At 41.1% G+C, this 24,504-nt stretch overlaps 1 protein-coding gene across 6 annotated transcripts in view; it reads right to left on the bottom strand.

Moving 5' to 3' along the window:
- The window catches only part of LOC132787072 (uncharacterized), a 116,385-nt gene that overhangs the window by 74,190 nt on the left and 17,691 nt on the right, over positions 1–24,504 (bottom strand). The window contains exon 1 of one of the 6 annotated variants that reach the window (XM_060793955.1): positions 7,971–8,287. The exons of 1 other annotated variant lie outside the window; for it this stretch is intronic. The gene's annotated coding sequence lies outside the window, so the exon portion shown is untranslated. Of the gene's footprint in view, positions 1–7,932; positions 8,288–24,504 lie in introns of those variants that run through there. 4 more of the 6 variants (XM_060793961.1, XM_060793956.1, XM_060793958.1 and 1 more) reach the window with 4 other exon arrangements.

The raw sequence follows: 24,504 nt of genomic DNA, 5'->3' as shown, positions 1-24,504 counted from the left end.
CTGACTGAACCTCCTCGGAGTATATGACGTACAACATCATCGATCGATTCTTGAACTAAATAAACATTTTTAATTGCGTGGAGCGGGGGAGAGAAGCACTCGATGGTAACGATATACAGATAACCTTTTGGCATTACAAGCAGTTTGAACTTTTCATTATTGATCCGAAGTAAATGCCAAAGAGGCATTGTGGCCAATTAATATGATTTCCAAGTTGCGATTACGCAAATCGTATTTGTTTCGTTTCTCTGTGTGTTTTTTTTTTGGGCTCTTGCCTGCCCCTGAAAGTATGCAACGAGTTTCGGTCGGTCGCATCATTAATAAATGTCGCAGCAGGGCAAACAGAGAACAGGTCGCAACAGCCAAGCGCACACAGGTCAGGACAATCTCGAGCATAATCCAATCGACCAGCCACACACACACACTCATGCTCACTCTCTGGAGACCCAAGAGATGGGAGAGACGAGAGAGAAGGGGATTGTACTGTCCATGCACATGGTCGGCATTAGGATAATGGATGATTACTGGGAAACGTGTGGCATGGCGGCGTGGCGCCCATTTACATGCAGCAGCAACGTTACTCAAAGTCATGTTTCGTTTTAGGGTTGCAGAGTGAAGCGAGCTACAAACATACACACACACACATACACATCGTATAGTATATATGCTGAGAAAGTCAATTTCGTGTACAATTTTATTTGTACACAAGCACAATGCACACTCACACACATACAGTTGCAATCGCAGTCAGACGGCACTTAGACACACATTTGGCTCGTCTTATTGCATGCCTTGCAATTTATTTGTCTGCCCCGAAAAAAGAAAAATCGTTGCAAACATTTCAGTATAAATTTTATGCATTGACATTCATACGCCCCGTTGGCCGGGGCAGAATGGCAGACGTCAGGAGTTTGCTGCGACAACGACATGTCAAATTGACCCAGTTATGCATTTTGCTACCCATTTGCAAAAACCATTTCCACACCATGTCACTCCCCAAAAACCGACAATTGTCTGCTCTTGTACTCATTTTTGCGGTATGTCTGCATGCAAAATTTGGTCAATAATTTGTAGTCCTGCGCCATGAGCACGACTCACTGTGCAACACCCCTCCAAAACCATTGTCCATCAATCATATTTTTCAGTTATTGTTGCACTCTCTCTCTCTCTCTCTCACTCTATCTTTCTGTCTCTATTCGCTCGTTGTTGTTTAATAGTATTTGCAACTGCATTGATTTTACATTTTATTTTTTGTTGCCATTCATTATTTGTGTTTACAATTGGTTAACACACAGTTATTGTTTGTTAGTCGCGCCACTCGTTCAATAATTGCACATTAAACACGAATGTGCTTTAATTTTTTGATTGTACGCATAAAAGTAATTTGATTTAATGCAAGTATAAACTGAACTGAATCCTTAACCTTCCCATTCCCCCAACCAATTAGCATTGATATCTCTATTTCGGTTAACAAACACAAGCTCGTGTACAAACACACACATGTTGATGGCCATAAATCGATGATTATGTGCTCTCTGTCTCACTGGCAGCACATTTTGGGTAGGTGGTGACGTTGGTCCGAAGGGTTGATAGGCTCGTAAATAACCACAACTTCGACTCCAACTCCAACTTCAGTTCTCCATCTAACTACGATTCCATTTCAACACTGACCCAACATTAATAATGCAAATTGTGCACTGATATGTGTGAGTAGATAGTCCTGTTTCAGCTGCAGCAGTTTTGCCTGTTAGACAGTGGACAGTTCAGGTGTTTAAGGCTTTGGCCATTTGTCAGCTAATTGGGTCAACAAACTGCAGCAGTTTGCTAGACAATCACTTCGTTTATAATTTAAACAGCACACAATGGCCATCACTGATGGCTGATGGCTTCTGGCAGGCAGACAGCGCTTAAAATTATTAATAAAAAAAAAAAGGAAAACGGAAAAATTCTCTGACCAGACTGACCGCATCAAAGCGACGGTGCGTATGAGCGATATGCGAGGCACATTTCTTTTCATTTTATTTGTTGTTGTGCAATTTCGTCTTGACACGAGTTGCTCGCATACATACATACATACATACATACATACATATATATGTAGTATAGTAAGTACATGTGCATATGGAGGTATGTATAAAGTAATTCGGTGTTGTTCCAATAAAGTGCTTCATAAATATTTATTGGATTATCGAACGTATTGGACGCACGCTCACACAATACAAAAGCAACAGCATTCGAGGAGCAGTTGCTCCTGTTCTTTCTCCTACTTCCGTTCGTGCGCTGTCCGAACGCAACGAGTGCCATTGCCATAATGAATATAAACCAATGAACATTGCAATAAGCGCACGTATGAATAAATGAGTGCACTATTGAATGGAGCTGCCCCCAAGAAGCATGACTCGACCAGCAAGATGGATGGCTGAATGCGAGCAGACGAGTACAGGAATTTATGCTCATGTCTAAACGATAGACTCTCCTGCTAACAGACTGAATAAATGAATGAGTGAGTGAATGAGTGTATGTGTACGTGTATGTTTGTGTTCGAATAATTAAAGCACACTTGAATGCTGAATTGGTGCTCAACAACTTGATGCGACAAAAATTGCATTGATCAATTAATTAAGTGACTAACAGGCAGATCCACTATTAATTGGGCTATCAATTAACACGCTAGAGCCCCCCAATTATGCACAAACATATATCCGAGAGCACACTTGTCGATGGTATTATGGAAATGCACTGGGCTTTGTTCTCATTATGTGCGCGCATTAAATGGATATTCAATTACATTAAGGCCATATTAAAACACATCAAATAATACAGTACAGTAAGTACAACTTTTGGCAGACAGCCAGGCTAATGCGAAATTGTATTTATTATTTATTTTGACATTTACATCAACAATCAGAGCAGTCTGAGCAAGAGCAAACAAGGCGTAGTTGAAGCTGAAGTGTGTGGCTTCAGCTTGTATTTTGGGAGTGTCCACATACATATTTTATGGCCTGTCATTGTTTATATGCATTGTTCATGTGGGTCTCTAGTCTGCATGTGTGTGTGTGTGTGTGGTTGTGTGTGTGTGAAGGGGAGTTTCTTATTGTGAGTTCATTTACACATTTTACAAAAACATTGAAGCGTGTAATACGAAACGGGGGGAGAAAGCTTCAGCTTCAGCAACTGCTGCTGCTGCGGCATAAATCAAATAAAACTGATGGTGCAGCTCTCTACCAGAAGCACACACTCACACTCACACACACACCCATACACACACACTCGACTGAGGTGTATCTAATGTATTCATAGAAAATGACAACTGACAAGAGAGTCACACAAATGGAAAATCTGACTTGCTGAGCTTTGAATTTTTGTTTTGATTTCCTTTATTTGGTTTCTGCTTCACTTTTATTTTATTTGGTTTTGTTTCTGTGTTCTGTTTGTTCCATTCGGTTTCGTTTCGTTTTTCGTTTTGTTGCAGGCAACACAAGACAAGTTAGACAGTTCATGGTGGCAAAACACTAATCACATGAAAATCGAATAAATGACATTGAGTGCAACTGTCAAAATGGCGAATAATACGAGCACAAACACTAAATGTCAAGCAAATATTATACTGTTAACTGGCATTTATTTAACGCTAAGCAGGGTAACTTTATGTATGTAGAGTATGATTATATAAAAATAAATTCTTTTCAGGGTAATGCAAATAAATTTATTTTTTACTTCATCAAGAGTTTTCTAATTAATCAATATTTTTTTTTTTAACCTTTTTGCATAACTTAATAATTTTTTTGATTATTAATTGAACTTCAAAATTATTTTCCATTTATGCTCTATTTAATTAAAACAGATTGTATTTTGTTCTACCCTTTCTAACCATTCCATAACTAATTTTTCAATCAGCTTAACCAGCAACTAATAAATGCATTCTATTAAAAACTTCAAGTTTATTTTTAAGCTTGTCCATCTTTGTTAAATTTTTTAAATAACACTTAAAAGTTACTAGCTAACAAAAATCATTTAAAATTTTTATGGCTTCACTAAGTGAAATTCGATTTTAAAAATTAATCCTATTTGAGTTCTAGTTAATTAACATTTATCTTACCCCCTTCGAAATATGCTTCCACTTACTTTCTGCCTCTATCCAATAGATTTTCCAATCAGCTTAATCAGCAACTAATAAATTCGCATTAAGAAAAACTTATGAAGGACTTAAGTTTATATTAAAAGTTGTCCAACTTTATGAAGAATTTGTACCTACAACTTAAAACCATCAGTAACCATCGTCTTGGAACCTTTAACAATAACTAATCTTATTATACATTTGGTTAGCATGGATTTTTGCCCCTTGTAAATATGCTTCTCTCCCATTCTAAAACATTTTCCATTAGCTTCATTATCAACTAATAAATTCACAAACCAATAAACTTCCCAAGCTTATAAACTACTTAACTCACAAGCATTTCAGCACATTTTAAATGTTATTTACTTTTCGTGGTTTACTTTAAGTACGCTAAATAAATGCAAATCAAGCAATAACTCTTTTGATTACCTCAAGCAACAACTAAGTGCCACTTTTAATATTTTTCTACCCATTTCGTAATTATTAATGACTCGGACTTAGTCCATATGGAGCACAAGATGCAAGCGCTTACAAATCGAACTATAAAACTCATTGTCTGCAGCTCATAAAATATTCAAAGGCAAGGCAAACCAAGCAGCGTTCAGCGTTCAGTGCTCAGCTTTCAGCTTTCAGCATGATGCAGAGTCACCGAGTTTTCAGCAACTTTGCAGTGTGCAAACAGTTAGCTGCCTGCCTTTGGCCTCCTGCTGATGCAAGCAGCGATAAAAAAAAACAGAACAGAACAGAACAGAAAAGGCAACGAGTATCCAACACAATGTGCTTAGTGGCGCCAATATGGCCGCACAATTCATACATTGTAATATCGATTACGAAGCACTCGAACTCGAAACACATTGCACACACACACACACATACGTGTACACCTTGAACACACAAACAAACACACATAAGCTGAGAGTTGTTGCGAACGAATACGGGTAGCTAAAACCTCAACCACTTGAGCCCCAAATGCCGTGTGGCATGTACAAGTTGTTCTTGCTGGTGTTGTTGGCCCCACGCTGCGTATACGTATTAATAAAGTGCCGGGTTAGGGGGGCCATCGTCGTCGTCGACGTCGTACATAATTGCAGTCATGAAACGCATTATAATACATACACCACACACTCAAACTCTCACACAGCATTGGTGTGTGGCTTTATGAGGACATCGTGTCGAGACTTATTGAGCTCATTCGGCAAACCACAGTCTGGCCAGGCGCATTGATTGATTATATCATTGCCGATTGATCGCTTGAGTAATTGTTGTTGATTTAATAATTTATTGTGGTCGCAATTATTTAAACTGCTTAACACACAAAGCTTCCACAGTTAAATTTCAAAGTTGGTTTCAATGACATCACTCGGCTTTAAAATAGCCATCGATCGGTTGAAGAGAAATACAGAGAGAAGGAGAGCGCCAGCCAAGGGCCAAATGGAATTCATTGCTAAGGCAAATCAGCTTAGTAGCACCCGTAAAAAACAAGCAGACGAAGCAAAGCGAGTCACAAAGCTGCATTAAACCAAACCAAACACACACACACACACACTAGCTGGAGTAGGTGCAGCTGAAATGATTCATGATTTCAATGCAATGTAAAATGCAAAGCGAAAGGACCCTAGGACCGAGGTCCTAGAACCTTTTGTGCACTCCCGCACACACACACACACACACACACAGGTTGCAGAGTTGAGAGTGCGGGTGCCCGAGCAGAAAAACAAATATTGTTCGAGTTGTTGTAAATGTTATAAAGCAACAGCGTAAGAGAAACAGAGAGCGAGCGAGGACGACGGCGAGAAAATAAGCAAAAAAACACAACACCTGGCAATGCTATAAGAAGCACACACAAAATAAAAAAAAAACGCGCAGGTAACTAAGCAAAAAACTGTAACAATAACAAGGACAACAACAACCAACAACAAGAACCAGCAACAACAGCAGCAAAAAAGTTAAAGAACAGCAGTAGAAGAGGCAAAAAAAATGTCAAGGTAAAACTAACAAACTGGCGGCTGGCGAGGCGTAGCGCCGGAAACGGAAATGGCAATGCGAGCGAACGTTTAAAACGAGCAAAGCGAGTGACTTCATTCGAAACGCGCGCGCTGGCAAATGCAATAGTTTTCATTGATAAGCAACTTCAACGGGAGATGGAAAATAAGAAAGAGGATTTCAAATAAAAAACAGGTCGACAATAAATTGGTTTGTAATTAGAGTGTATGCGAGTAAAAGGGAAGGAAAATAAGACGAGCGAAAGAGGCAAAGCGACAGGCGCAAAGTTCGAATTGTCGTTCAAAAGTAATTAAAAAGTTCACGGCAAAGCGAAAAGAATGAGGCGACATTTTGCGATTAAACGGAATGAAGAAAAAAACACACACAAAAAGCACACCAACTTTTGTTTCAGATTTCTTAACAGAGTTTAGAGCAAAAGAGTTGAATGCATTTAAATCGCTATTCAATTTATTAGAGCAAAGCCAATTCAGTTTGGCGAACAAGTAAATGCGAAGTTGTTTTCGACTAAATGCAATACTTTGTGTATTGAAGTAGTTGTTTAGTAGTAGTTTATGCTTAAATTCCGCAAATAGCAACACAGCAAATGACAACAAAAACAAAACAAAACTACCTAAGCGGCTCACAAACGAGACCAGAACAGCAAAAGTTGACAGCAAAGGCAAAGCAGACGCGAGAGTATGCAATGGAACGCAATATTTAGTGCTGCTATTTACCCAAAAAACTGCCAGAGCCTACAGACACATGTGTAGTATGTTAGTGAGTGTTGCCTTATTTTCCACCCAGAAAAAGTCATTCCACTCGTCGTCGGTGGCGTCTTTTTCGGGGCTTGTGTGCCAGGTAATCACGTCATTATCACGTGAAATTTCGGCATTAACGTAAATTTACGATTTGCACATGAGCACAACGTCGACGAGCCTCGAAAAAGTCGGAGCGAGCGAGCGAGTCGAGCAGAGAATGAAAATAAAAAAAAATATATATAGTATATACTATATACGTATAAAACTACTAACGTGTAGTCTCACGGTCTTGCTACCTGCGACGCACATAAACTCACATTAAATGCGATTGCCAATTTATTTACTAAGTGAACGGCAACGAGCCAGTCGAAAGGTGGCCAAAAGACACACACACACACAGAGGCGAGAAGAGACACAAGCGAGCAAGCGGTAAAGCGAAACGCAGCTGGCTCAAAAACTTGGCTCAAATTTTAGAGCGGAAATAGTGCTATTGTTGCGGGGCTGTTAGTAATTGAAGCAGCCACCGAAAAAGTTGTTGCAAAGGCTGTGCCACCAACACACACACACACAGTCACACTCAGTTGAGCTAACAGCGATTGTTTGCAAGTTTTTTGCATACAATTAACGAGAGTGGCGCGCCTAGGTAAATAACAAGATATACTATGTAAATGCGATAGTTCTCAGCGAGAGAATGAGAGCGAGAATGTAAGCTGAAGCGCTAGCGCTGAACCGCATTAACCCATTAGCATTTAACTGAATCGAAGCGAAGGACGAAGCGAGGTAAGTGTGTGAAGTGTGTGAAGCCTTCACAGCCGCTTGACTGACTGCCTCTGACTCCTGGGCCTTGAGTCCTGAGTCCTGATTCTTTGTCTCAGTGAATGCCTTGCGCTTTTCGCTTTGCTGTACAATTTTCCAACACATTTGCCAAATTAAATTATATGGCATATGCAGCAGCAGCAACAACACAAATCTCTGGCAGTGTTTGTCCTTTTTTTTTGTGGGTTTTTGTTTCTGGCTTAAATCATATGAAAATCACACTTGACTGACTCTGCTGACACTCAGTGATTTACGCACTTTTAGCTGTTGTTTCTTTATTTTTTTTAACACTGTACCACGATCGCGTTGACGTTGATGTTCCTTCTGGGAGGGGGGACGAGAGCACACGCACACGTATTCAGCTCTTGAATGACGTCGTCGTTGGTCACGCACGATTGAAGCGCGCACTCACACACAACAACTACACACACTGTCACTAATCAGTGGTGTTGTCCAAGCCGGTTGTACATAATTCATTTGCATTCAAACATTTTCTGCTCTAAGGACACTCTCATACACACATGGTGAACGAGTCCGATTCGTAATTCGATTCGCACGGTGGCACGCTACACAAATGCCCGTTTGCTATTGGCCGCGTGTCCGTTCCTCACGAGTCTTAGTCGCAAACTGTTTGTGTCCCTTTGGCCATTGCCAACAACTGCTTCATCGCTTCGTGTCCTCGGCAGTGTGTCGCTCGCGTGTCGTTCGCTTCGCTTCGGCAAGGAACACACACTTCGTGTTCGTGCGAAACGAGAGCGATAGCGAGAGAGCGTACGTTCGTTTGGCGCCAAATTTTTGTGTTGTGTGTAGACTTCTGTGAGCAGTGCTTGTCAAACTGTAGAAGCCGCAAAGAGGACATGGCAAAGTGGAATTACGGCATGAGTATTTCACGCAATTATTGCAATTCCTATTTCTATTTGCACATTGCACATTGGAATTTCTAGTTGCATTGGCATTTGGTCCACAGTTGTTATGCATCTCCATCTCTGTGGCATTAGTTAATGGCATTCTTCTATACTATTTTCTATATTTGCAGTGCGATTGGCAATCCAGTTGTCAGTTTGCTTCAAATGCAATCAATTAGGAGCATCTCGTGAAACTGGCAGAGCCAAATGGAATGAGCAGCAAGTGCGCTAATTTGCTTTGCTGATGAATCAATTACAATTACGAGTCGCTGGCTCTCGAATGTGTGTCAAGTGGCGCAATCAGCGAATCCCCAGTCTGCCGCTATCATGGAACACATAGTACAGCAGGTAAGTCTCCCCTCTATGCTCCAACCCTCTTCAGGTAGCCACGAGTGGAGAGTATGCAGCAGCAGCAAGAGAGAGAACAAAGTCAAAGCAGAGAGCCCGTAGAGAGCGGCACTGCAATTATCCGTTTTGTTTTGATAGCGTATTCGCAGCGTGGGCCGCAACGTTGTGTGCGCTGTGTGTGCGAAGCTTTTCATGTTGGCCTAGGACTTTGTACGAGCAAAGCTCACGTTATCCACGAAGACGTAGACGAAGACGAAGACGGTGGCGACGCGTGGCAATGTCCAATAAAAATTACGTATACGTTGCGAGTGCCCGAAGCGTCGACTTAGTGCCACGAGCCTTGCGGTAATTGGCAAAGCAAAAAAAGCAAAAAAGAAAGAAGAAAATACAGTAAGAGTATTGTAGGTTTGCCAGCAGCGACTTGACTGCCATCTGCAACCTGCAACCTACACCCGCAACATGCCCAGCGGCCAACAGCTCTTGAAGTTTTCGTCGAGCACTAGCGACCCATAAAACAATGAGCACGAAATTTGCCAAGGGGAGGGCAGCCAGAAATTGGCGCCGGCCTAGACTTGAGTCGAAGTTGGACAAAGACTTGGACTTGTGTACTGTGTGGCATATCAACGTGTCGCCAACGCAATAAATCCATAAAGCCGGGCCCGCCAAACGCACGAGTGAATAGCCAAAGCTATATAGCTATAGCTATAGCTATGATCCACACACACACACACATACACAACTAGCAACCACTTCGTCCACCCACTCAACATTGATGATGACGCATAGCTGCACGTACATAGCTGGCGAATTTGCGTTTCGGGTGGCGCATGAGAGCACGTTATAATTATCGCACGAAATCAAAGCATTGCCATGCCGACCCCTCTAAATGATGTACCCCCCGCACCCCTTGGTAATGGGAGCCCTACCAAAGGCTGTAAAGGGCAAAGTGGACTCCTTGTATATTTACGAGATTTGCGCCAACAATAAATGTCGACTATAATTACTTTAATACAATTAAGCTATAAGTAGCTAGCCAAAGAAATACTTACACTATGCAATAAGAATATCGACAGACTTACCTGCAAATAAAGTAAAAGAAACATACATTAGTTATGGTTAAGGATATAAGTAGGCAATCGCATTATGTAAATACAATTGAGTCATTTAATAATTTGAAAACAGTTTTGAATACCCAAAACTAACTTTAATTGCAAACTGTAACGAAAATTGATTTGGAATTTAAATGGAAGCGTGCTTCCGTTTCCTTTTCTAGTGGAAGCATAAACAAGTGAGAGCACTTTTATTTGGCGGCCAACATCAAAGCAAAACGCTAACAAAATAAGAATTACAAAACACCCACTTGCAATCACACACTCTCACACACACGCTCTTGAATTTAAAAGCCCAGTAGCTATAACAGCGGGGCAAAAAAAAAAATCAACGAAATAAAGCGAACTAAACTTCAATCGATTGCGAGCGAAAATAAAACAAATTTTTGGTAATAAACAAAGTGAATGTAAAGACACAGTGCAAAACAGAACACGAAGACAACAGCGAATCGCAGCATGCGGACGCACACACACAACACACACAAATACACAGCACAAGACACACACAACAACGCACAGCAAACAACACACGGAGAACAACAGAGAACTAAAGAGAGTAGAGTGCAAATTTTGCTGGGCTTTGAAGTACAAAGCGTTTTTCTTAGTTGCACGGTGGCAGGTGGCAAACAGTCGCCCGTTGGCGAAACAACAATAACAACAACAAGAACGGAGCCACAAAAACCATGAAGTTGGAATTGAATTTACAGCGAACGCAGTTGTTGGGCATGAAACACGAATGCGCTGAGCTTAAACACCGCAAGACGCCGCATGCCGAGAGATGAATACGTGAGAATTGCTTATTTCGCGAAAATTAAAAAAACATCACAAGCAAACATTCACACACTCACACTCACACTTTTGCACTCATCCGCACTCACAGAGAACACTGAGACAGACACGCACAAGTATATATATGTTTATATTTCTTGCTGCTGCTTCACAACGCAACTGTGACAGTTGCAGCCACTTGAGTGTCCTCTTTCCCTTTCTTTTTGTTGTTTCTGTTGCCTGGTTTGTTGCCCTGCAGAAGGCGCATAATTAGAAGCAGAGGCAAAGCACTTGGCCTGGCAGCAAACCAACCACAAGCAGCGAAGGTAGCGATGAAAACCAGGAAGCTGTAACAACAATGCGTAAACATGTCAGCGTCAGTCAGAACAATTGCATTCAGTCACTCAGTCACTTAGTCAAGTGAAGTAAAACTTAAAGTTTTATCATCCGGTTTGCAGCTAATTGACGTGTTTCCAACCCCAAAAAATCTCCCAACCCCAACTCCATCTCCAAGTTCAACCCAAGTCTTTGTCCAGCTACGAGTAATGCATCAATTGTGTGTACCTTACTGTGTGTGTGTGGGTGAAAATGTTAATTTCCAGCCATAACACACATTGGGATAGGCTTAAGGGGGGGAGGCACGCACATGAGAAAAGGACATACAAAGCAAATTGTGTGCATTAGGCTCAGTCTATTGGCCCAACTACAAGTCGAGTGACTCAAATGAACACTTTTCAATAAAGGCAACTCAACACGAACACCGGCTCTAACACTAACACTAACGTCTCGGCCAGGGCCCAAGTCAAAGTCAGAGTCAACCAGCTGAAAGGTAACATTTGGCAATTTCTTTTTTCTTTTCTTTTTGGGGGAAACGGTTACGGTCGTAGGATACGTATAATAGATTCCACTCAAAAAAGGACACACTATACTGGAAGAGTTAACAGCATGGCCAAAAGTCTTTTGCCTTTACCTGGAGCACGATGCGTATACGCAATATCCGAGCTTGTTGCCGGAAGCAGTTTTGAGCATGAGCAGAAAATTCATTTAAATAAAATTTTAATCGCATTGTTCGTCGACGAACCCAAGTTAAGTTGTTGCGACGACGATGGAAAAAGGGTTCAATTCAGCGTGCCAAAAAGGGGGCTATTGAATAATTTCGAGCATCCTAATGAGGTGCCGTGCCATTCAAGTGTAAACACACGTTCGCAATTAGCCAGGTGAAGGTGTGTACCCGTTTATGTTACTAGTCTGATGGCATTTGGCTCTGATTTGGCCATTAAATATGCGATTAAGTGAGCAAAGTGCTGACATTGCTGGCGACTCGCTTAAAAGCACATTAAAGCTAATTTGAGTGCATGAACTTGACGTGATTGTCCTGACAATAGTATTGTCAATTGAAAGTAAAAGTTGGTGTTTTGAAGTTGAGTTAAATTAAGACAAATTAATTTAATTCTTAATAAGCTTCAAATTGACTTAAAATATAATTATGTTGAAATTTACATATTAAAGCGCATTAAAGCTTGTTTTAAAAATGCATATCTACATTTGCTTTGTATGCTGACAGATCTATGAGCTTTTTAAGCCACCTATGTATGTGCTTTATGAAGTTCATTGTTTTTAGCTTTAAGCTCTTAATTTCAATTATAGCTCTACATATTAGGTGAAAGTTGTTAATGCTGAAATTCTCTTAAACTTCATGAATATTTGCTTATAGGTAGCTCTCAGATCTTTGAGCTTCAAACGCCAAGTTTCTGCTTTATTAAGTACATTAAATTTAGGTTTGTCAATTTATGTGTTTAAAACAATTTAATTGAGTTAAAGCTCTACAGCTTGCGTAGTTGCTTTCAATGCTTAAAGTTGAAGAAAGTTCAGCTAGATCAGCTTTAAACGCCAACTATATACTTTAAAAAGCACATAAGCGATTGTTTTAAAAACATCTGTACTCCAAACTTTTACTTTCAATTAAAATTCTGCTGTTAAGCAAATAGGTTACAATGGTTAAAGTCGATTAAAGTTCAGCTTGTTAACAGCTTGTATTTTGCTGTCAGATCTATGTGCTTTACAAGCCAACGTCATTGGTTTTGTCATCATTTGCTGAGCCCAACAACAAACTAGCGGCCATGGCACTCAGAATGCAACAGCAAAAGTTGATGGCAACCGGTAGAATAACATTCATTTTGTACCTTTACACCACTTCACACACACTCATCCGGGCAACAAGAGAAGGTGAGAGAGTGAGATAGAGTGAGAGGCGAGGCATCAGCCACTTGGGCTGGTTTGACTGTGTGTGGATCGCGCTTGGGGTAAATTACTTGACAGAACGCATGAATTTCAAGCATTTTGCAACAGCAAAAGCCGTCATTCTCAGGCCCAAGCACAAGCCCAAACTCAGGCCATGACAGAGCAAAACTCTACACACACACACACACACACACACATCGACTAAACACACAGATAGTGTGGCAGCAAGTGTTAGGTGTTTGTACTGTCTGGTCGCATTGTCTGTGACTGTGACTGTGACGAAGTGTTGCCTATGTCTGTGTTAGAGTGTGTATAGGTGTGTCTGTATGTGTATGTGTGTCTGCTTCCGTTCATAACTTGACTCGACTCGGGCTCGTCTCGACTCGACTCGACTCGACTCGACTCGACTCTTGTCGCCTCAAGTTGACTTGACGGACGTGGCTTATTGTTTCATTTTGGGTGCTGCCTGCCGCCTGCGCTTATGACTGAAAACGCATACAATAGCAATTTATCATGACTTAATTGTCTGTGTGTGTGCGATTGACTGTCTGCTCTGATGTCTGTGTGTGTGTGTGTGTGTGTGTGTTTGTGTAGTGTACTTGTCAGTGGCGTGTCAAGACAACTTAGCTGTACTTAGTCTGCCCCAGGTTTAATTTTGGCCTCTTTACCTTATCCCTTTCGCTTTTCCCCATTTCGACTGCTTTAAGCCCATCACTGGAAATGTTCTCCCCTCTCTCTATCTCTCTCTCTCTCACTCTTCTGTCATTGTCGCCACACTTGAGAAAAAACTTTTGGATTGACACTTTCCATATTCCCGGCGGCTCTATTTGCCATTTTCGCGGCATATTTCATGCACGCGGATAAAAAGCTATTAGAGCTCACAGAAAAAGACAGCGCCAGCAAACGACAGCTGTCTTCAACTGCAGCCCCAGTGCATAAATCTTGCCTCATGCCTCAAATGTCAGCCAAACGCCAGAGGACTCGCTCTCTCTCTGGTCACACAAAAAAAAAATATAGCAAAAAAACCATCACAAACTCGCGTTGTGATAAAATGTCGCGGCGTGCAGCTTTTATGTGTGCGGCAACTGTAACTGCGACTTGCAACTTGCAACTGTAACTGTGACTACTACGTATAACTGTGACTCTGCAAGCCCGCGTCTGGCATTTCTTAAGCCCGCAGATTAACTCGAGCTTGTCCCGGGGTATAAAAGGGTGACACACTTGGATGGGTTGGCGGTTTTTGGCCTCGTCGTTGTCGTCGTCAAGTCAAATTGCAAATTGCATATTCAAATGCGCGCGGCTTTTTCTCTAGTCTGCGGCTGTCTCTTGTACAAATAGCAAAAGATTTGCGCATACAGCGCAAAAATAAATGCAAATGGAAAATGCTTGACAGGCGCAGCGCAAATGTTTTGCTCCTAAATTGAAATTAAATTCGCCTGTCCCTCTTCCTCTTCATCTTCTTCTACCCAGGCACACAATCATATGGGAAGATATTGCATATAGGACAAGTACAAGTACAACTACGAATCTCATATCTCAGATCTGACCCCAAAAATACAAAATGCATGCAAATGTCTCTACGCTGTTCTCTCTTCCTTTCTCATCCTGTTAGAGGCTAAGAAAGCAGCCAAAAAAAAAACTAGTAGTAGAATCTATTCTATGGCATATATAGAGAGAGAGCGACAGCCCAACTTTGCCGAGAGCGTCCAACAGACAGCAGACACTAATGCTGATATGACTTCATCTTCAAAAGACGACATGCCAGCAGCAATAGCAGCAAAATGCAGCAACGGGAACGGCAACGGCAGCGATTGCGCAATATGTGGGCGCAATTTGTTGGGCTGCTGCTGAGAGTGAGTCGTTGTACGCTAATGATTCTACTCATTTTGTTGGCCCCAGTCAATTTAATATTCTCAGCGCAGCCACGGCAACAAGGCAACAAGGACAACAACAGGAATACAGGATAAAAAGCCAAAGCAAAGCTAGTCCAAAAAGGTACTGACAGCGCGCAGTTTGAGTTCCAGTTTTCCTTATTTTTTGTGGATGCAATGCAGCTAACAGTCAACTGAACTCAACTCAAGTCGAGTCGAGACGAGTCGAGTCGAGAGTCGAGCTGAGAGTGGAGTCTAGTCGAGTCTAGTTGGCCTGCTTTGGTCTCTTTGGCCTGCCAACCACTGATGACAACTTAAGAATGTCATTAAATTCTCATACAGAACACACACAAAAGCTGCATGTGCTTCATGGCGAAAGAATTGCCACGAGGATTTTAGGGACAATTTAAGTAGCACGGATTTAGAGACAGCATCGCAGCAGCTACTACCACGACAACGCTGACAACATGAAGAAACATGAAGACGGGGCCCACTAACATCTACTACAATGGCGACAACAACGACAAACATCTAAGAGAACAAGCGCAAACCGCAGGGACAGGATGCAGTCTGCTGCATGTGGAATAGCAAGCAGTTGTCTTGCCTCAGCTCCTCCTTCCTCTACACCTTTTAGTTACCACTCCCGCCACTTGATTCGTGTTTCGGCCCGAAAGGAAAAAACTAACTTGCAACTGCAAAACTAAAAAAAAAAAAAAAAAAAAATTAGAGAAGAAAATAAAAAAATAAGAAATTGCTTACAAGAAAAAAGATTCCCCTATTGCTAGCTGGATTCTCGTTTCTTTTTCTTTTCTTTACATCGTGTTTTCTTTTTTTTTTTTGTGTGTTTGTGTGTGCTCTTCATTCTGCTTTCGGGTTGTGGCGCAACTTTTTTTTGTAAGCGTATTCCTTACGACATGTGCAACGCATTCGCATTCAAAAAGTCTATTTCCCGTGCAATTGCAACAATGCTGTGCGGCTGTAATTGCGTGTGTTAGTCTGTGTGTGTGTAAGTGTGTAAGTGTGGGTGTAACAGAACATGTCGCTGCAAACGTCATGTGCTTCTTCGCCACATACTGTGGCACGCCTTTGGGCGCGAAAAGAAAACAAATGAGTGGCGGCTGAAGACTGCAAATTGTAGAATGGATGAGGTGACTGCGGAGAGCTGAGGGCTTATTTAGTATGCAAGTTTGTAAGCGACATCAACTAACCGAAATTACACACACACACACATACACACTGGCAAACATATGCTTAAAACACCTCGAAAGTGACAGATCTTTAAATATGAGCCTTGACAAGCTTAAAGTCGAGTCTTTTGTATCAAGTTGGATATAAAAAGAAATAAATAATATCATAAAAGCAATATAATACAAATATTCGCAAAAAACTCTTAAAATAATTAAAGATTTGTACTTTGACATGTAAATAATGATGAAAAGTAGCAACTGATTATATATTTATGATTGAATTATATTTTTTTATAGCACATTAAGAATATTTTTTAATTTCCCACCACTTAAGGACAATTCAAGTAAATATTTTATTTAACAAATATAAAAATTTCATTGTTAAAAAATTTCTTAGAAAAATAGTCAAATATTTATTTATAATTCTAAATAAAATTGGATTTAAAATATAGCTTCATAACAATATTAATTTAGTGTGGTATTCAGTAAAATCATTTAAAACAGAGTCTAAATAAATATGATTATATTTTTAAAACTTATCAAAAATCACAGTCAAATAATTTGTGTAGAAATATGTTATTAAATTTTGGTTTTTAATCAAATTTTGCTAGGCCAACATAACTGTATTTCTTTCGAGTAATTAAACAGATTTAGAGACAAATGGCATTTCACACTCATAAATCTAGAAAATCAAGAGCTTTCAAATTCTATTTAGCTCTTCATCAAATACACAATATCAATTGAAGCAGCGTAGATCAAAAAGTCAGCAGCAAAAACCAGAATTGAATTGCAATAGAGTTAAAAGAAAATGAATAAAAAAAACATAAATAACTAAGAAAATTAAAACGCATTCGAAGAGAAAAATATTTATGTACATAGAATAGTAGAAAAGAAGTCTAGTTTATGTGAAGCGTGGTCAGGATTGTTTATTTCTATTATGCGCATCAGGAGAATTGTAAAATTCATAAGGATAAGGTAAATGCTGACAGCAACTTGCGGAATAAACAAACACATTGTATGTGTGTGTTTGTGTGTAATGGGAAATGGTCAGGATGGATCAAAGGATGTGTGTGGCAACAGTTGCCCACAGTTTGCTGTTGCTGGTTGCTTGTTGCTGGTTGCATTGCTGCTGCAGAGCGACATTGCTATTTGCTTATGCGATAAGCATAAGTCGGCAATTGCAATCGCCCAACGCATGTCAAACGCAATGCAAGCGAAAGCGAGAAAGGTCCTGTCACAGGACAGGGAGTGCCACACATATTGAACGCTTATTGACGACAGCCAAGAAAGTAAATGCGAGACAGCGGGCATTTATATTAGACATTAAAAGGAAACGCATTCGGCATTCGAAATGTGCCCAACATGTCGCACAGCAGCAGCCACAGTCGGATCAAAAGCAAGAGCGGAAGTTGCAGATGGAAACCGAGTTGGAGCTAAAGCTGTGGATGGAGCTGCAAAGGATACCAAGCTATGGCTGTGGCATTGTTGATTGCGCATAAGCATATTTATAAAATGCAGATTGCAAATATTACCATGCTAAGGCAGAAGTTCTGTCTCCTCAGGCTTTAGGTATTTGTAAACGATTATTTATTCATTCATATTGATTAGTTGTGGCCCATAGTTGGAATGGACAAGCATTGGACACATTGTGGATTGTTGTTAACCACGCCCACGGGCCAACGACACTTTCCGGTGTTGTTACCACAGCAATTGCCAATGTAATTGAAAGCACACACATACACACAGAGAAAGAAACATCGAGACAAACACTTGAAGATAAATGCCTATGGATGCCCTCAGGCAAACGGTAATGGTCGTGTTTTTGTTTCTTGTTTCTTTCGAGCTGCTCGCACCGCGATTTTCATTTTATTTCGCATGGAATTCAGTGTTTTCACATTTTTTCCATTTCACACATGATTTCTGATTGCCAGCCTAATGCGCCAGACAACAACGAAGACGCCGAAGACGACGACGACGATGACGACGAGCTGCCGGAGATGAGGCTCAATGAAAGCGAAATGCTCAAGAAATGCCAGCAACCAGATAAACGAAAGTGAAACGAAGAAAAAAAAAAATGAAAAAATTGCATGTAATGAATAAATTTCGAGTCAAGCAGTTTGAGGTTGTTGTGGGGGGAGAGGAAAAACATGGTGAAAATGAGCCAGGAAAAACGTGTAATGGAATTGCTGTTGCGTTGAATTTTTCAATTTCATTCAATTTACAGTCAACGACGCTGATGCCACAGCACACGTTGCATACATACATTTATATATACATATATATATATTTCTTAAAGTGGTTGTGGTCTAAGAGAGAGGGCGGAGGAGGAGGCGTGGCACCTCAAAGTTTTAGCGGAAATGTAGCAATTTGTATGCTGCGCCTAAACGAATTTTAACGATATGTGAAATGATATTCGACTTGGGCACTGATCAAAAATGTGTGTGTGTACGCATTGTGGCAAAGATGCCCCCTTCCCTTCCCTTCCCCCCCCACTTTCTACACACCTCACACATATGTGTAAATGTGTGTGTGTGCGTGTGTCTGTGGTTCTTTACGTAATTTCACCTTTCGGCAAATTGCCGCCAGAAAGCTCATTAAAAAGTCAACGTATGACGCCGAGGCTCTTAAACTTGTAATGCCATAAAGGTAGATGAGTGTAAGGGCAGCAAAGGCGATACGGGGAAGGGAGGTTAGGGGAAACGTGACAGCAAATATGCATTGCTGCTGCTGCTTCGGCTGCTCTGAATATGGCCGGCCAATTCACACAACACACACACACTGTGGCAACGCTGCGTGACAGCCACAAACAAGCTGGCAGCTCAAATGGGCTTAAGACGAGAGAGCACAAGCACAAGCACAAGGACAAGCACAAGCCTCAGCTGCGGGACGAATGTTGCGGCATGTTGCCCATGGTCACAGCAACACCAAATATACTCGAAGGCGGTGGCGGTGACGGGGGCGGAGAAGCGAAGGCGGTGTCAACTTTGTTTTTTGCTTTGAGTTCTCGCCACAAACTGCAAAGTGTCAACAACTTGTAATCACCCGAACAGGCAGCTGAAGGGAGCAGTGAGTGCAACATGGGCCAGAAGGGGGCGTGTCTCTAGCAGCAGCAGCCTACACTTGGTCACATTTTAACACCTGCTCGTTATCAACTTTTGCTGGTTGTGCAAAAGCAACAACCAGCTGCATAGCAAAGCAAAAAAAAACCACCCGAGTCAAAGCACCCAAAAAACTTTCCGCTCTTCCTACAGACATTTATATATATAGCAGATTTCTCTCTATATATATATTATACATTTTTTGTACTAGTTGGCTTTGGCCCAAGCCTGTCAGTCGAGTCCAGAATTATGTCAAAGTTGTGGCAGCTTGGAGGCAGGCAGATGAATGGAACGAAGGCCGACCAGGTAAGGCGAAAAACTGCATAAAAACAAATGCCATAAACTAGCAACTTGCAACATTCAGAGGCGTGGCAGGGCCTCCCTTATGGAGTTGCAACATTGGGTGGCGTCTCATTAGTGTTGTCAGCTTTTTTTGTGGAGTGGGAGTATAAAAGGGAGATCAGGTTGTTGTTGGTTGTTGGAAAGCCAAACGTTGCAACTCTGTCATCGGCCGTGTGGTTGCAACCTCAATGCATGTTGTTGACGCTTTTGGCCAACAAAACTTCAGCATTTGCTGCAAATGAGCAGCCCGAACCGGCTGTCAATGCTCACAGCTAATCCAATCAGCGCAAATTAAATGCCCTGCCTAGGTATGACTGGTTATGGGTTTATGTTTTGATAAATAAGGGGAAACAGTAACAAGAAACATATATATTTTTGGTAATTCTATAAAGTTTTTGAATTGGATTGAAGTCATCGAAAATAGTCTTTGATATTACAAATAAGTTTGCATTTAATAGTATACCAAAAGCTTAAGAAATATTTTAATATTTTCGTACAATTTTTAAAAAGTTTGAAATATTTCTGAACAGTTTAAATATTTCTTGGAATTAAAGATTAATTTGCATTCATAGTAATCTAAAACTATTAGAAATATTAAAATATTTTGGAGCAGTCTTCATATCAACTTCAATTGTTATTGGCATAACAGATTAGTTCGTTTAGCAATAAAAAAATATTTTTTTTTTAAATTCTCTAAAACTTTAAAAAGCTTGTTAGAAATAACTCTGGACAACCAACTTAAAATATTATCAAAACAAATTGGAAATTCTGTAAAAACAGCGGAATGTATTTGTGTATTGGGCCTCACACAGAGTGGCAGAGATAAATTAAGCAAGCAGGCTTCCCCCATCTAAACTGAAAACTGAATGCGGAAAATGAAAAGCGAAAACGCAAAACGAAAACGAAATCGAATCGAATTTTATCTGTTTAGCATATTTGGCGGTGGCAACAGAAGCAGCAGGAGCAGCAACAAAGGCGCAAACGACTGCCAAGGGGATGCCCAAGCAGAAAGGCATAAAACAATTTAGATTCAATGCAAAGGATATGCGTTTCGATAGGAGGATGTGGCAAAGGATATAGTACAATACACTCAATACGATATGCATGCATACGAGTACGATAATCGGCAATACAAAAATGGAGGCCGGGCCAGCGATAAATGTGCAAATTTCCTCAAGGCTCGGCTGATTAAATGCCACTGAAAACATAAATTGCCACTGAAAACAACATTAGCTGAGGGACATGGGAGAAGCGAACCACGAACGAGAAACCACCCAACGAACTCCACTCTGCCCCGCAACAAACAAAGGCCGCCTTTGACCTTAATTTGAATAAATACTCTAACATACACGCAGAGAGAGAAAGAAAGAGAGAGCGAGCGAAAGATTAGGCAACTGCCAAAGTCGTGAATCGTGAATGCTGAATAAACTTAGAGAAGAGAAGGGAATGAGGCAAAGGGAGTTGACAGGAAGCTACTTCAAATCAAATATTATTACCATATTTCTCGTTTTATTTTGTTGTTGCCCTTGCCACTTGCCACCAATTACTTGGCACACAAAACGCAAACGTCGAACACAATAACAACAATATGTTACGCATACGCCGAGTGTGCTGCAGCAAATCGACACGACACGAAATGTCTTCATAATGTAGTAAACCAAAATAGAAAATGCAAACGGAATTGACGAAAAAAAAAAATACCGAAACACGCCCAGTTTGGCCAACATTTGCTTCTCCCAACGATTGGCGTCTCTGTTGTCTGCTTTGATTAATGGGCAACCGCAACTCAGGATATAGCCCAAAGGTCAGGTGCTGAGTGGACAGACGTCAAACGTCGCAGCAGCTGATGAGCGAGTCGAGAGTCGAGAGCCGAAAGGCGAGAGAGAACAGAAACTGTCGAAAAGTGAGCAATCACTGCGAATGGGGAAAGCACGCAATTTACTTATTACCCATTAATGGCCAGGCGACAACAGTAATAACATAAAATACTCCTACAACAAGCACGACAACGTGTTGGATAATCGATCAAAGGCAACCGATGAGCCTCCTGAAAACCAAATCGGTCGCTTCGTTAAACGCGTCTGAGGATGACAAATCATGTCGTTGACAATTCAGTCAACACTCAACCGTCGAGTGCCAACAGTCGACCGACGACAACAGTCAACAATGACGCAAGGACATTGAAATAAAGTGATACCAATGGTCACAGTTACTTGTCTTACTTGTCTAACTGACTGCCTGCTGACTGCCTGACGAGGGAGCCACGCTGAAACACAGTTAATAACTTTTTAAATGCGTCACTCGAGTGCGCAACGTCAAGACGAATTTCCAGTCGCAATCTCATGCATAACAAAGTCCAAGCAGCAATGTCACAAGCTCACGCAAATATAATTAAACTCTGGCCAAACGCACGACAAATAAAAATGTACGAAAATAGGAATAGATGCCACGATACCCTGCAGAAAAGTGCGAGAGAAAAGATAATGAAATTTCGGAATATTTAAAAAAATGTATGAATATTACCCTCATATAGACTTCATTCTTATATTAAAATATTTTCTAAAGAAGAAAACGCAGCTTAGAAAATTTGTATCTTTTTCGTTATATCAACAACATTATTATAAATCAGTCAACTCCTTTTCATCAACAATAATTTCAACAGGGCATATTAAAACACATCACGCTAACTCTTTCTACATTGCTGGCAGTCCACTTCCGGCGACCACAGACGACAAAGGCACATTTTTATTACTCAAGTGTAATGATATTAGTTGGAAATATTAAATTAAGTGTCTGGCAAGAAAGGTTGGAAGTCAACTTTTAAAAATTATTGAAAGTCTAATACAATTTTTACAATTTAAATTAATTTAAGAACAACACATTTGTAACTTATTTTATTTTTGTAAGCCAGTGTCATTGCTTGCCTTTGTTGCGACTGTTTGCGTGGTCTTTATGTGTTTCTCAAGTGTCGCCCTAAGTGAGCCAGCACTTTTTGAGCCTAAGTGCATTTTCAAATACTTTTCTGATTTGACTGCAACTGCCAGCAATCGAAGGCACCTCGGAGTATGCAATTAAAAATTTTCTGCGCCTGTTGAAATGATGTCATAAATATCCATGGGTAAACATAACTAGAGCAAAGGCATTTGCTGCTTTGGCTGCTTTGCTGCTATTATAATAAAAACTTAGTGGCACGAAACTGGCGAAATCAACCACCTGCTGAGAGTGGCTTAAAAGAAATTCATATTAAAATAAGGCGACATTGTGCACACACACGATACAACGATAGAAGGTAAGAGTCCTAAGTTGGAGGACTAAGAAAGTTGACGTTTGGAGTGCATTGAACTGCAGCGTTGAAAGTTTAAAGTGTGGCAAAACCTTAATCATTGGCCACGAGAGGAAAACAAATGCTGCTTATCATTATATTTTATGAACTTTTGCTGGCGCAATGTGTTTGAAATGGCCATGAGAAACCATTCGAGCAAATAGCAAAAGGCACAAAAACCAAAAAAAAAAAGAGTCCGCCAAATTGTGGCGCGTTTTTCATTGCGTAGGCTTTAAAAAGGCAAAAGATACTCTCGAACCATAACAACGGAAGAAGAAGAAGAAAAAAACAGAACACAAGAACCGAAAAAGACACAAACTTCAAGTTGGGGCTGTGGCAGGCACACGAGTTTAAGCAAATTGCCATAATGAACCCTTTTTTTTTGTGTGTTGGTCTCCTCTCGCTCAGAGACAGGCTGGCTGACTGGCTTGACGCCTTGCCAATTTGATGTAGGCATGCCAGCTATGTGCGCTTGCCAAGGAAACGTAACCAGAACGAACACAAACATAAAGTGATGGGCGTGGCATCGAAGCGAAGGGAGGGAGGGAGTGAAGCAGAGCGTTTCTTCAGCCTTGATGCGTTTGCCTTTTCGGCGTTAAAATGAAATCTATAAAAATAAGTGTGGCATGTTCTACGCCACTTTTTTTCACTTGCTCTTCGTTGGTTTTTTTTCCAAGCTGTTGTGGGTCGGAATGTTTGTCGGTATGAATGGTGGTATCTATGTGGGGAGGATTGAATGTTTTTTAGGGCCAGCACAGGCTGGCAGGATGGCAGCCTCGGCATTTAACCAGCTCACTTTTGGGTTATTAAATGATGAAGCAGTTTGCCGTTAATGACTGCCAAAATGGCAACGCCAGAGCCTTTGTGTCGGGGGTGATGGGCTGACTTGAGACAAGCTCCGTCTATGGGTCGTCCATCGCAATTTCTGTGGGAATAGGGGGGGGAGGAAAGTCGAGTTTGGGTTCGAGTTTATTGAGCCTCTAAAATGTTAGCAAGCTTCGACAGTAAAGCGACGTTGTGCTTTTGAGTTTGTGTCCTCGTATCCACATCCACTTGGCCACAGCGACAGAGTCGAAAGACAGCAACAACGACAGCGACAGCTACAGGGACAGGGACGTCGGTCTTCGGTCGCTGGTCTGTGTGCCTCAACTTTGGTTGCCTGCTTGCTTGCTTGGCTGCCATGTCAGTTTGTTTAATGAGGGTAAAATTAGCGCTGTCTCAAGCTTATTAGCCCCACTTGAGACTTTGGTTAATGCTAGTCACTTTATGGCTTGGCTCCGCTTTTGACTCTCTCTCGCTCTCTCTCCGCCCTCCAATTTAAAGCGACTTAATTGTTTTGATTTATCACAGCCATTGGACCAGCAGATGCCTCAACTATCGACTCAGCTCGCATAATGCCAAGAAATTGATTTTGATTCTGCTGCTGCTGCCTTTTGATTAGCATAAATGAAATGGATCAAGAGCTGCCTCCAGGGATTTATGGGACAACTCTCAGTGTACTATAAGAGTTTTCAAGTGAACATTATTTGCATTCGATAAGCGTTGGCAATCAATTTGTCTCTGCCCGTGTTTCTAATGGCAACTCGAACAACAAAAGGGATTAGAAATATGTACAAGTATGCCGCCTTGAGCAGTGTTT

This window comes from Drosophila nasuta, chromosome 2R (genome assembly GCF_023558535.2).
Source record: "Drosophila nasuta strain 15112-1781.00 chromosome 2R, ASM2355853v1, whole genome shotgun sequence".
NCBI classification, from domain to species: Eukaryota; Metazoa; Arthropoda; class Insecta; order Diptera; family Drosophilidae; genus Drosophila; species Drosophila nasuta.
This window is presented reverse-complemented; position numbering and strand designations above follow the sequence as displayed.